This window comes from Dromiciops gliroides, chromosome 2 (assembly GCF_019393635.1).
Source record: "Dromiciops gliroides isolate mDroGli1 chromosome 2, mDroGli1.pri, whole genome shotgun sequence".
Taxonomy (NCBI): Eukaryota; Metazoa; Chordata; class Mammalia; order Microbiotheria; family Microbiotheriidae; genus Dromiciops; species Dromiciops gliroides.
Genome location: NC_057862.1, coordinates 247,501,607 through 247,516,608, shown reverse-complemented (window position 1 = coordinate 247,516,608; position 15,002 = coordinate 247,501,607).

Here is a 15,002-nt window from a genome sequence, read left to right as displayed (position 1 = left end):
TCATCCCCACCCCACCCCCAGACACCATCCACATATACATATAGCTTTATAGAACTTGAAGTCTAAAATAAAAAAGATGAAGTTCTCATGTAGAACTCCAATTTACTGAAAATGTAAGCCATTTGAGTTTATTGTGAGGAAAGGTAAGACTATATTGTGATATTCTTGCTATCTCTTCAAATTGAGATACTAATCAACTCCAGTTTAAAATTAATTTCCCATTAGGTGATATTAATAATATTAGCTAACACTATCTTTAAAAATACATTTGCTGGGGCAGCTAGGTGGCTCAGTGGATAAAGCACGGACCCTGGATTCAAGAGGACCTGAGTTCAAATCTGGCCTCAAACACTTCACACTTACTAGCTGTGTGACCCTGGGCAAGTCACTTAACCCTCATTGCCCTGAAAAAAAAAACACATTTGCTCCCAAAACATCTATCTTCATAATCTATGTTAATCATATCTATATAATTATAGATCTATTTATTAATTCTCTCTCTCCATCTCTTCTCCCTTCCCCCCAGTAAAACTAGAGAATGGCTAATGTTTGGGGGTCCAAGTTATTTTAAGTTAGAGTGACAAATATGTACTGGTGCAGATGGGCTATTTATAATGAGCATTTTATTTTTTAATAGTTTTTGTTATAGGGCTAGCATACCCCAGAAGTTCTCTGTGGTACATCAAAGAACCTTCTCCTTGAGAAACTAAACCAAAAGACAGACACACCTAACCAGTCTCCCCCACCCCTCAGAGAGGTGGGATTGGATGTGGCTGCTGCCTTTGTAGCATGAGGAGCAGAGAAATGGCTTGAAAGATCCAGAGCCGCCCCTTACCCAACTTCCCCCAGCCAACACCAGTGGGGGATGGTTCCCCACCACCCCCCACCCCCACCACCCCCGCAATAGCGGAACTTTCCACAGTCAGACGATCACCTCATCAGACCACCATCAGACCTCTTTAAAAGTATCTGCCTGTCTCCTGCTTGAGGAGATAGGTATCTCAGAGCCACACCTCTGTGCTATGCCTTCTCCCCATGAGAAGTCCAAGGATTTCTCTCTTGGTTTCCTTTCCCTAGCCCCTAAATAAACTATTATCTTATTCTATTGGATTTGTGTGCAAGAGGGTGTAATTCTTTAAAGAGGAATTCCTAATAACCCCTATCCCAAACCCCCCTCTATTTCCCTATAACAGTTTTTATATTTATTTAATAGTATTTTTCTCAATTACATATAAAGACAATTTTCAAAATTCATTTTTTCGAAAGATTTTAAATTCCAAATTTTCCCCCCTCCCTCCCTTCCTGACTCCAGGCCCAGCATTCTATCCACTGCATCACCTTCAGAATATATGATATCACAAATCCTGATATGTTAAATATGAACTGTATATCCACAAGAGATATATGATAAACATAATATGATAAATCCACAAGAAGTCAAATGAAGATGGATGAGAGATCTGCATACTACTCTATGAGAAGATGTAGTTGGTCACTTTATGTCAAGAACTAAATGCACAAATTTAATAGCTTGATAAAGAGTGCCCAAAAAACTGTCAGTCCTCCAAAATTATTTGATGGAAAACTAAACACATACATTATATGAGTGTAATGGAAAGTTCCTTGGGATTCACTCAACCCTTAAACCACCCACCTCAAACAAACTGGTGTCAGGAGAAAATTATAAATCAAAGATAGGAAGTGAGTCAAGATTAGGTCATAATTTATTAGCAGTCAGATGCTTACTACAGAATTGGAAAACCTGAAAAAACCTTGGTGAACAAATGTACTATTTATTACATACACACACAACTAATCACTACTATGTTCAGGCAAAATGGTTTTCCAATCTGACTAAAGGACTGGCTTGGGAAGAGCAAAACAACAGTATCTTCGTGCATAATTCATGTTAAAGAAGTGTTTGTTGATTTTTGATGATTCCCCTATATTTTGTGGTGTCTGAAAGCAAAATAAGCCTGAATCCTTCTGCTTCCACAATGATAATGACAAAATGGTTTTTAAAAAAAAAATACAAAGGATGCAAAAAGTTATGGTTTTTACATCGCCTAAAAATGTTGGCTTAGGGGCAGCTAGGTGGCACAGTGGATAGAGCACTGGCCCTGGACTCAGGAGGACCTGAGTTCAAATCCGGTCTCAGACACTTGACACTTATTAGCTATGTGACCCTGGGCAAGTCACTTAACCCCAATTGCCTCACCAAAAAGAACCAACAACAAAAAAATGTTGGCTTAAATTGCAGCTAAGTGGCTCACAGGTTCCCTTTGGAGAAGTGAATGCAGGAACAGGCAGAGTAAATTTTTATTGTTCAGCCAAAGGCAACAAAAAAATTTCATTTCATAGGACGTTTGGTCGCCTTGCAATGGACATGGTGAATATAAATAGACATCATGAAGATAAATCATTCTGTGAACCCAAATCTATTGCAAAGACTGAGGAAGTGGAAAAATTCTATAAAGATCTTGACAAGATCCAACAAACGAAAATAACATACACTTTGATGTTCTCTAACTTAACTGTGAAGACCTGCACAAGGGAAGATTTTAAAAAAAATTATGGAAAGTGATTCAGGATGAAGAACTGAAAGAGGTCAAAGGCTTCAAGGTGCTTTAAAAACTCATGCCTCTATATTATTAATATTTTATTCAAGACAAGCTGGAAGTCACTTTAAATGGCAAATATGGAATAATATCACACACAAAAAGGTGACTGTACTTTAATGAACAGGAAATGATTAGTTGCAAATGTGAAAATTGTTTCCACATGCTCTCTACTTGTGCACTCAGAGAAGCAACTGGGGTCAAGTTATTTTGAGTGATTAAATTGATACCAAATTGATACCAAATTAGGAGAAAACATAAAGATGAGAAGAAAGCACATTTTTCATTCCCCTCTAATCTGATCCTACAGACTTTGCCACCATGCCCTCATGAGGGTACCTTCTCTCTCACTCCTCCCCACCCTTTACAGCTCCCTTTTCTATGTCTTCCTGCATTAGCATATAAGATCCTTGGAGGGCAGGGCCTGTCTTTCTTTTGGTAGGTATCTATCTCCAGCATTTAGCACCGTGCCAAGGCACACAGAAAACATTCAAGCTCGTTGCTTGCATGCCTTAAAGTCAGTCCAGTTCCTTTGAGACAACCTTCGTCTGTTTGAATGTTTATAAATCAGTATCTCCTGTATTACTGTGTCCTGTATGAATATTGCAGCTAATCTGAGAAGTATGGATTTTTGCATCACTAAAATACGAATGCCAAGAAATCTGCCTAGAGAGAGAACACTAGAGTAGTTCATAAATGTAGGCATTTTAATTTTACTTTTAGGCAGACTGAAAGCGCTTGCCTTACTTGTGACATGCATTCGGATAGCTTGTCTGAGAAACTTATGGACAGCAGTTCCTCTCCACTCCCTCTGCAATGGCAGCCTTCAGAGAAGGCACAAATAACCTCTGACCACTTCTTATTGGCTATGATGACTAAGAAAGTATAAAGTTGAGGGGCAGCTAGGTGGCGCAGTGGATAAAGCACCAGCCCTGGATTCAGGAGGACCTCAGTTCAAATCTGACCTTGGACACTTGACACTTACTAGCTGTGTGACTCTGGGCAAGTCACTTAACCTTCATTGCCCTGCAAAAAAAAAATAATAATTTTTAAAAACATAAAGGGCACCAAAAAATGTCTCTTAATTAACTGCTGAGCCAGAAATCCATGGATATACTAAAGAGGCAATCCCTAATATTCAGGTCTCTTCTTCCTGCTGGCCTTAAAGTAAACTGACAATTCTCTGAGCTCAAGAGGATTGGGTTGGGGGTGTGGGGGAGGGGAATGAGAGAAAGAGTGCCCTTCCCTTGATCCAGGCACAAGTTATGAGCTCATTATCGCATAGACAAGGCTGTGTCTGCAATAGAGCCCTCTCCCATTTTGTCCTGTTCTTTCTAACATACTGATGAATGAAGCTGGTGGAAAAATCATGAAACCATGATATAAACACTATAAGTTTATGTTATGTAATTTCAGGGGCAGCTAGGTGGTACAGTGGATAGAGTACTGGCCCTAGAGTCAAGAGGACCTAATCTTACCTCAGACACTTACTAGCTGTGAGACCCTGGGCAAGTCACTTAACATCCAGGGCCATCTCCAGTCATCCTGATGTATATCTTGCCACTGGACCCAGATAGCTCTGGAGGAGAGAGTGAGGTTGGTGACCTTCCTCATTTAAACCCAATTCAGTACAAGTCATGACATCACCCTGATGTCATTGTCCTCATGGAGAATGAAGGACAAACAACAACAACTTCAACTGGACCTTCACTGCAGCAAGGTGATCCTTTCATACCTCCCTAATTAATTCCCTTTCCCACTCACCACAGTGGCTTTTCCAAACCTTTTCATCCCTTCTCAAACCTTCCACAGCTCCCCCTGTCTTTCTGCCATGAGCTGAGAACCTTGACTTATATTTCACTAAAAAAAATTGAAGCCATTCCCAGAGAGCTCCCTCTTTTCCCTGTTCATCTCACATTCCTCAGATAACTTTTGTCACCATCTCTTCCTTCACCCTTTTCTCACATGAAAAATCAAGTTCATCTACACATACAAATGATATCATTCCGTCCCATTCTCTCTAGCAGATTGTCCCCTCTATCATCCCTACTCTCCCACTATTCTCTACTGACTGATTTCCTATTGCCTATGTTCTCATTTCTCCTCCATCCTCAAAAAACCCTCACTTGATCCATCCATCCCCACTAGCTCTCATCTTTATTTCTTCTCCATCCTGTGGCGAAATTCTTGAGAAGGCTTTCTACAATAGCTATTATCACTTTCCTTTCATTCCCTCCATAACTTTTTTTCACACAGGTTTCTGGCCTAATCATTCAACTGAAACTGTCCTCTCCAAAGTTACCAATGACCAATGAATTGCAAAATCTGATGGCTTCAGTCTCCATCCTTTCCAACTTCTCTATAGCCTTTGACACTGTAAATCACCCTTTTCTCCTTAATATTTTCTCCCCTCTGGGTTTTGTAACATTGCTCTCCTTTGGTTCTTCTCCTACCTGTTTGACCACTCCTTCTCTGTCTCCTTTACTGCAAATTCACCCGCATCATTCCTACAACCAATTGAGATTCCCCCCACCCAAGGCTCTGTTCTAGGTTCTCTTTTCTCTTCTCTCTTTATATTATTTCACTTGGTGTTCTCAGTAGTTTCCATGGTTTCAATTATCACATCTATACAGATGACAATAGGATCAATTTGTCTAGCCCTAAGATCTCTCCTTATCACCAGTCTCACCTCTCCAACTGACTTTTCAACATCTTAAACAGGATCTTTAGTAGACAACTTAAACCCAACATGTTCAAAACTGAACTCATCATCTTTTCCCCAAACTGTCCCCTTTTCCTTAATTCTCTATTATTGTTGAGGGTAACACTATCTTTCCAGTAAGTGAGGCTCTCAATGTAGGTATCATCCTTTCTTCCCCATTCTCTCTCATTTCTACTTTTGTAACATCTCTGCCATATGACTCCTTCTTTCCTCTGACAGTCACTTATCCTACTATAGGCCCTCATCACATCATGTCTGGACTATTGCAGTAACCTGCTGGCTGATTGATATCTTTGCCTCAATCCTCTTCCCAGTCTAACTCATCCTCTACTCAAATTGATCTTCCTTAAATCTAAGTTTGACCATATCATCCCCTATTCAATAAACTCCAATGTCTCCCTATAACTTCCTCTGTTTGGCTTTTAAAACCTTCATAACCTTTCCAGTCTTCTGTCACCTCATTCTCCTCCACATATACTGAGATCCAGAGATAACTGGCTTCCTTGCTGTTCCTTAAAAAAAAAACTCCATCTCCCAACTCCAAGAGTTTTCTTTGGTTATCCTCCATCATTAGAACGTTCTCCCTCCTTTTCTCTATTTCCTGGTTCCCCTGGCTTCCTTTAAGTGTAAGCTAAAGTTCTACTTTTGCAAGAAGCCTTTCCCAGTTCTCCTTAATCTTAGTGCCTTTCCTCTGAGTATTGCCAATTTATTCTGTATATCTCTTATTTGTTGCATGTTGTCTCCTCTAGTAAATTGAGTTTCTTATGAGTAAGGATTTGGGGGGGGCAGCTAGGTGGCACAGTGGATAAAGCACAGGCCCTGGATTCAGGAGGACCTGAGTTCAAATCCAGCCTCAGACACTTGACACTTACTAGCTGTGTGACCTTGGGCAAGTCACTTAATCTTCATTGCCCCACAAAAAAGAAAAAGGGGAAAAAAGAGTAAGGATTTTTTCCCCGTTTCTTTGTATCCCCAACACTTAGTATAATGCCTGGCATATAACAGGAATTTACAGGGCCTTGAGAGATCCTAATAGATAGCTGGATTATTTTTTCTGGACACTGAGCAAGAGGGAAGCAGCTACCAGAGCAGTTGTAACAACACTAGAAGAGGCATACTGGTCAAAAAGAACTGAGTTGCTTGCAAAGAGAGGGACTATCAGAAAGAACCCACTTGGTATTGGCTGGGCTATATTCATAATGGAAGTAAAGTGTAAAAAAGGCTAAACACTGTTTACAAATATCTCAAAGAGGTTTGAATATTAGCCTCTCAATTGAATGTAATGATTCTATAATTATTTATTGCTTAGCATTCCCATTTTTATGTGGAAATAAAACATTTCTACAATGGGCCCCTTTTTTACCCCTTCTTTCTAGAGAGGACCCCACAGACTACAGCCAAAAATATAACTTTTTCTCAAGAATCTGAAATGAGAGTGAAATTGAGGCACTATAGAGCCTAGTTCCCTTCTTGAGAAGTCTAGTTCCAATGCCTTGAGAAGACAAGAAAGCCAGGAGCAATGAGCTCAGGCTAAACTTTGAGAACAAGCAAAGAACAGGAATTACTGAAGGTCAACAGGCTTTGTCATTCTAGCCTAATGTTCCTGGTTAGCCATTGTGCTAGATAAACAATAAGTATAGCCAAGTAAAACAAACCCACAATTGACCATGTCTGAAAATGTATCCTTCATTCTGCACATCTAGTATATCATCGCTGTGACAAAAGGTTGGAAGTTATGGTTCATAATCAGGCCTTCTAGAATCATTATTGGGCATTGAATTGAGCAGAGTTCTCAGGTTCTTCATAGGCAAGTTCTTTATACATTACTGTATTCATTATAAAAAATATTTTCCCATTTTCTTCACTTGATCTGTAACAATTCAAATCTCTCTAGGTTCCTATGAATCAATCCCTTTATAATTTTCATGGCACAACAATATTCCATGGCATTCGTATACCACAATCTGTTTGGGCATTAGAATAATCTTTGTATAATCTTTTAATATGTTGCTGTAGCCTCTTTACTAATACTCACTTAATTCTTTGATATTCATTAGAGATACGTTTTATTCCTCAGCTTTGTCCCTCCCTGATTTAGCTTTCAAGACCATGGTTATTGTCCTCTGTGAACAAAGATGACCAAAACAACATGGCTACATTGATTTCAAGGTATGGCATGTCTTACTGTGGTTGATCAAACCAACACAAACTTGGCAGATTCTATCTCAGGTCAGGCACAAATAGTCTAAATGTACATTAGGGATGGAGATGTCTATAAATTTGCACATCTCACATTTCTTTTGATCTATTGCAATTCTGCTTCACTCAAAGAGCACAGGGATTTCTGATGCAGGCATACTATGCTGGGTCGTTCTGTCCCAGTGTCTCCCATGTCTCACAATTGATTCCAAAGTTCTTCAGGGAGACCCTGAGAGTGTCCTTGTATAGCTTCTTCTGACCTCCATGTGAGTGCTTGCTGTGTGTGACTTCTCCATAGTACAGTCTTTTAGGCAAATGTTCATTTGGCATTTAAACAACATGGCCAGCCCATTGGAGTTGTGCTTTCTGCAAGTGGAGTTTGAATGCTTGGCAGTTCAGCTAGAGGAATACCTCAACTTGTCTGGTGATCTTCAGAATCTTCCTAAGACAATTCAGATGGAAGTGATTCAGTTTCCTGACATGGCATTGGTATACTGTACAGGTTTCACAGGCATACAACAATGAAGTCAGCAAAACAGCTCTGTAGACCTTCAGTTTGGTAGTCAGTCTAATACCTCTTCTGTCCCAGATTTTCCTTTAAGAGTATACAAACACCGAGCAAGCTCTGGTAATGCATGCATCAGCCTCATCATCCCTGGAAAGTATGCTGTGAAGGTAAGTGAACTTATCTACAGTATTCAAAATTTCTCCTTTGCTGAAACCAATGGTTCCATGTATGGATGGTGTCATGGTAGCTGGTGATTACTTTTGTTTTCTTGGTATTGTCAGGCCAAAATTAGCACAAGCAACAGAGAAACAATCCATGTTCTGTTATATCTCAGTCTCAGAAACTGTACTGAATGCACAAATCATCTGAAAACAAAAAAATCACACACCAACTCTCCTTCCACTTTCATCTTGGCTTGTAGTCTTTTCAAGTTAAGTGCAGTAGCTGATCATAATTCTGCTTTTGTCCTTGTTGAAGGCATCCAACAGTATCCCTGAAAACATCATGCTAAAACGCATGGGAGCAAACACATAGCCCTATTTTACTCCATTGATAACTGGGAAAGTATGAGAGCATGGTTCATTACCCAGAATCCATATAGGCGTGCTGTCATGGAGCTGTCATACAATACTGATGGACTTCTTGGGGCAACCAAATTTTGCCAGGATCTTCCACAAGCCCTTGTGACTGACAGTATTAAAGACCTTGGTCAGGTTGATGAATGTCATGTACAGTCCTCTGTTCTACTCCTGGAATTTCTCCTGGAGTTGTTGGACAGCAATGACCATATGAACCATTTCTTGACCCTTTCTGAAGACACCACGGCTCTCAGGTGTATGACCATCTTCCAGGTGAAGGATTAATTTATTAAATTGGACCCTGGCAAGAATCTTGCTGGCAATGACTGAGAGAGAAATTCCCACTGTGATTGTCACAGCATAACTTATTTCCTTTTTCTTCATAGAAATAAAAAAGAGAAGCATGAAGACTATATGTTAGAAGGAGTTTGAAAGTATCTCTTCTTTTCCTATTCTTGCAAACATTCTATATAATATTGGAATTAATTGTTCTTCAAATGGACTTGTAAATCCAACAGGTCCTGGGTTTTTTTTCCCCTTTGGGAATTTACTTGTAGCTTCTTCAATTTTTTTTCTGAAATTGAGTTTAATAATTTTCTGTTTCTTGTGTTAATTGTAAATCTTATATTTTTGTAAATATTCATACATTTCACCTAATTTCTAAATTTTGCTATCATTGTAATTTAGCAAAATAGTGATTAATAGCATCCTTTCATATTTGATTGTTGTGGATACTCCTTTTTCATATTTTTATGAAATTAACTATGATTTTCTTCTCTGTTTTTAAATAAAACTTGATACATGGTCACTTATCTATTATTATTTTAAACTATTTCATAATTTTATGAATTCAATGATTCAGACATTTTGTTTCTTTTGTTGTTGCTATCAATTTTATTAATTTTTACCCTTGTTTCTTAAAATTTCTGTTTTAGTGTTTAATTGGATTTTATTTGTTGCTTTTCTAGCTTTTTTTTTTAGTTGTATGTTCGATTAATTACTCTGTTCTTTCTCTTTTATGAATGAAAGTGTTTGGAGACACAACTTTTCCCTTAAAGATAACTTTGGCTGAATCGCAAAAATTTAGTGTGTTGTCTTATTATCATTTTCTTGGATAAAATTATATCTTGTTCTATGATCCACCAATAATTATTTAGTGTCTAATTGATACTTCATCTTTTATTCTATCAGTAAGGATATAATGATGTGTTTAGTATTTCTGTTTTTCTGCATTTATTTGTCATGTTTTATGACCTAATACAGGGTCAGTTTGGGCTTGGGTGCTATGTGCATCTGATAAATATTCATCCTTCTTTCTGTTCCTGTTCATTAATCACCAGAAAGCTCTCATATCTAACTCTTTGAAAATTCCATTCAGATTCTAACTTCATTCCTTTTTTTATCTTTTTGTTGGATTTGTGTTGTTATTTTTTAATGAAAGGTACATATTGAGATTCTCTATTATTATAGTTTTGCTGTTTCTCTTGGTGATCTGATTCATTTCTCCTTTAAGCATTTAGATGCTATCACACTCAGTTCATATATTAAAACATGTATTTTAAAATTATTTATGGTATAAATAATTGAGTATAATGTAGTTTCTCTAATCATCTCTTTTAGTCATTTATTTTTATTGTTGCTTGTTTGGGACTATGAATTCTATCCCTAATTTTGGGAGTTCATAGGAAGAATGATAGCTTTTGCTACATCTCTTTAACTATGGGAGACTTTTTATGTTTCAAATGTGTTTCTTAGAAATAACATATTGTTCAATTCTGTAATGCTCTTCCATTTTATGAGTAAGTTCATCCCATTTTTGTTTATTATTTTAGTCAATAATTGTGAATTTCCCTTCATCCTACTATCTCATTGCCTCCCCATCCCATTTTTTATACAGGAGAAGAATGTTGTGTAAAAGAGAAATGTGCTTAATACTAGTAATCTATAATTTAAATGATCTGTTTTCACTCTCCTGCCTCTCTTCTCTTCTTCCCTTTGCACAGCCACAAATCTCAGGTTCTAATTTTCTTTCTTTCCTTTTAATCCTCCCTTCACAATCCATGCTATGATTCTTGAGTTTGTTTTGCCTTTTCTGATTTCTCTTTCATTAATCCACTTGAATACCCCCCCACACCTATTTCATTTGAGTTTAATGTATTTCTATACAAAATTCTTTGTTTCTGTTTATCTGCGTATTAAACATTCCTTAACTTTTTCAGATGAAAGTAAGACTAACATGATGCCCATTTCCTCCACCCCTTCCTTCATGATTGTATACCCCACTTCACACCTCCTAATTATGTGAAATAGTAAGTTCCACACCCTTCATTTTCCTTTCTTCCCCACTATATTCTGTTTACCCTCCCTTTTCTTTCTTCTCTTAAGACCATCAAAACAGAAAAAAAATCACCCCCACAAAACCTGTTTGCCTTATTCAACTCCCTCTATTACCCTTTAAGGCATTAGGATTCTGGAGAGCTAATTTCTTCTCCCTATATTAGAATGTGAGCACTTAATCATATAGCTCCTTCTAAGTGCAAATATATGTGTGTGTATGTGTGTGTGTGTGTGTGTATGTATAAATATATACATATATGTGTGTGTATATGTATAAATATATACATATATATGTGTGTGTGTGTGTGTGTATATGGTTTTCTTTTAACTTCTGTGTTTGAATTCCAAAGCTTATACTAAGCTGTTGGCTTGGGGTTTTTCAATCTGGAATGTCTGAAAGTCCTCTGTTTGATTAAAGGTTCATTTTCCCCTTGTAGGATTATATTCAATTTGTAGGGTAAGCTATTTGTGGTTGTAAAGCCTTTATCTTTTGTTTTTTCTGCTTTGGTGTTGTGACTGCCTCGTCTTATGTGATCCTGACTCTGATTTCATAGAGCTGGAACTCTTTCTCTTTAATGAATTGTAACATTTTCCTCCCTTTAACCTGGAAGCTCTGGATTTTAGTTATGATATTCCTAGAAGTTTACATTTTGAGGGTTTTTTATAAAGCAATTGTGAATTTTTACATTTTCATTTTGTCTTCTGATTCTAGTAGATATGGACAGTTTTCATCTATGATTTCTTAAAACATGATATTCGGGGGTTTTTAGTTTTGGTCATGGCTTTCAGATAGTCTGGTCATTCTTAGACAATCTGTCCTTGATCTCTTTTATAAGCCACTGGTTTTTAATAGTAGATAAGTTACATTTTCTTCCATTTTTCAGTACTTTGGTTTTGTTCCAGCATTTCTTATTATCTCATGAAGTCAACAGTTTCTGTTTGGTCTATTCTAATTTTCGATAAATCCCTATTGGGTATAGTTTAGCATTTCCTTTTCTAAGCTATTGATTGTCCACCAAATCTTCCCTACATAGCTTACATTTCATTTAAATTCTTTTGCTTTATTTCAATCAATCAATAAATATTTATCAAATACTGCTTCTATGCCAGGCACTATGCTAAGCACTGCAGATACAAAGAAAGGTAAAAGACAGTCCTTAATCTAAAGGAGTTCACAGTCATAATGGGAGGAACAACATGCAAAAAGCTATGTATAATCAAGCTATATAAAAGATACATTTGAAATAATTGAGAAAGAGAAGGAACTGGAATTCATGGGGACCAGGATAGGTCTCTTATAGAAGGTGAAATTTTTAGCTGGGAATTAAAGGAATCCAAGGAAGTAGAAATGAAGAGGGAGAATATTCCAGGCATGGAATATGGTCAGTGAAAATTCTAGAGTTGGAAAATGGAATATCTTTTGGGGGGAAGAACAAGGATCACAGTGTATGTAGTGGAGTATAAGATGTAAGAAGACTGAAAAGTGGGGAATGGACCAAGTTTTGAAGGATTTTGAACATCATAGGATTTTATATTTGATCCTGGAGAAAGCCATTGGAGTAGACTGAGTAGGGGGTGAGTGGTAACACAATTAGACCTGCTCCTTAGATCATTTTGACACTTCAGTGGAGTAAGGAGATACTAGCCAACCAAGAGGCTACTGCTATAGTCTAGGCATGAGGTGATGAGGGTCTGGACCAGGGCAGTGGAAGTATCAAGGGAGAGCGTAAAGTATGTGCAAGAAATGTTGTCAAAGTAAAATTGACAGTCCTTGGCAACAGATTGGTTATGGGGGAAGTAGGGTGAGATATAATGAGAAATCAAAGATGATACGTAAGTTGTGAGCCAGAGTAACTGAAAGGATAGTGGTTCCTTCAATAGTAAAAAGAAGTTAGAAAGAGGGGAGACTTTGAGGGGAAGAAGTAATGGGTTTGGTTTGGGGCATGTTGAGTTTAAGATGTCTACAGGACATATACTTTGAGATGTCCAATAGGCAATTGAAGATATGAAACTGGAAGTCAGCAGAGTAGAGCTAGATAATTAGATTTAAGAATCATCAGCAGAGGGGCACCTAGGTGGTGCAGCAGATAAAGCACCAGCCCTGTATTCAGAAGGACCTGAGTTCAACCTCAAACACTTGACACTTCCTAGCTGTGTGATCCTGGGCAAGTCACTTAACCCTCATTGCCCCACAAAAAAAAAAAAAGAATCATCAGCAGAATTGAATCCTTGGGAGTTTATGAGATCCTGAAGTGGAATTAGAGAGAGAGAGAGAGAAGAGTGTCCAGGATCAAGTCCTTTTGGAATTATTTTGGGGGGGGGCAATTTGGTGGGGCAATGAGGGTTAAGTGATTTGCCCAGGGTCACACAGCTAGTAAGTGTCAAGTGTCCAAGGTTGGATTTGAACTCAGGTCCTCCTGAATTCAGGGCCAGTGCTTTATCCACTGAGCCACCTAGCTGCCCCAGAATGATTTCTTATGTAATCCTTCTGGACAAGCCATTTTCTTTTCTGAAGCTCTGATTGTGCTGTTATTATCTCCTTCTGGGTCTTCCTCTTGGACCATTCTTAATCCATAATGCTTCTTCAGAGTGTTCAATCTCTTCTGTTACTCACATATCTAGTCTTGGTTCTTGATTTGGTCTTTAGTGCTAAGGTCTGTCCCCTCCCACACTCTTGAATGGGGTAGTTAGACCCTTTTTGCTCCTGACTTTACTTTCTACGTTCCTTCTGATGGTTTAACTTCCTTGAGTGTATCTGTGCTCAGAGAATTAACAGTTTTATGTCCCTTGTCAGAGTTCTTTAGTGGACTGTCCCTGCCACTGGATGGCCTTCTGTTTCCCCTTACCAGTGGTTTCCCTAATTAAGGCATTACTTTTCTATGACTTCTATTACCTTTTCATGGTAATGCTGTGGTTTACTGCCCTCCCTGGGTTTCCTACTTAAGTCACTGCCTGGAGATCCTCCAATGGGGAACTTCCAGCCTATTTTTCTGTTCTATGCTGCAAGACCTTAATTCCACTGTCCAGAGCCTCTGAATATCTTTGTGCTCAATACTGAGCTACCTAAAGTTTCTCTTTAGATTTTAAGATAATTATTCAATATAATGTTCTTCTTGGATGATTCATTGCTACAGTAAAAATAGGAAAGTTGGAACCCTTTGTACCTTTCACACAATCATATTACCTGGAAGTCCCTAAGAACAGTAATAATACTGCTATATCCTCCCAGGGGCTTAAGACTTAAATATTGGAACACATAGAAGATTGCCAGCCTACTGAATATACATTATTACATTTTACCTCTCTGCTTTCTAAACAATTCCCTTCAGATATATATCTTTTGGCATGACAAGCCAGGGCTTGGGACATCTTTGGTCAGAGTTTATATTTTAAAGGTACTGAATTTGTTGCCAGAGACTCCTCCCAGTAGTCAGGGCCAAATGGGCACCCAGGAAATTTAAACCTCTCGAACACACAAAGTTGCCTGCAGGATTGGACATGTTTATCTCATGATTGCTATCAGTTACCTGTACTCAGAACGGGCATGAAGGAATAACCAAGGCCCAGATTCAGGTCATCTACTGGGTCCCTCACCACTTATTGTGGAGTTAAAGGAAGAGTAGTTGTTTTATACTCCTTCCCTTCCCTCCAGGGATAGACTAAAATATATCTGACATGATCTGTCACCTGGGACAAAAAAGAAACAAATTACTCAGGCCAATCTAGCAACTCAGGTTCAAAGTTGAAATAAAATGAGATTTACATAAATCATCTTACAATTTTTTTTTAAAAAAGGATGTTTACTAAGTAAGGATATTCAGAGCAGGTAAAGAATATACAGGAAGTATACAGTATTGATTCAGCTGAGAGTAGATTTTCTGTTTCTCTGTTGCCCATGGTCCACCCTTATAAATTTAGGGAAGAGTCCTGGACTTTGTACTAAGGGCACCTGGAAGCTATGGGAATGGCTCCAGCCTTTAGTTCCCTGAACCAATGAAGTCACAAGGATAGTTTGAGTATTACTTGTGGGTGCTCTGTCA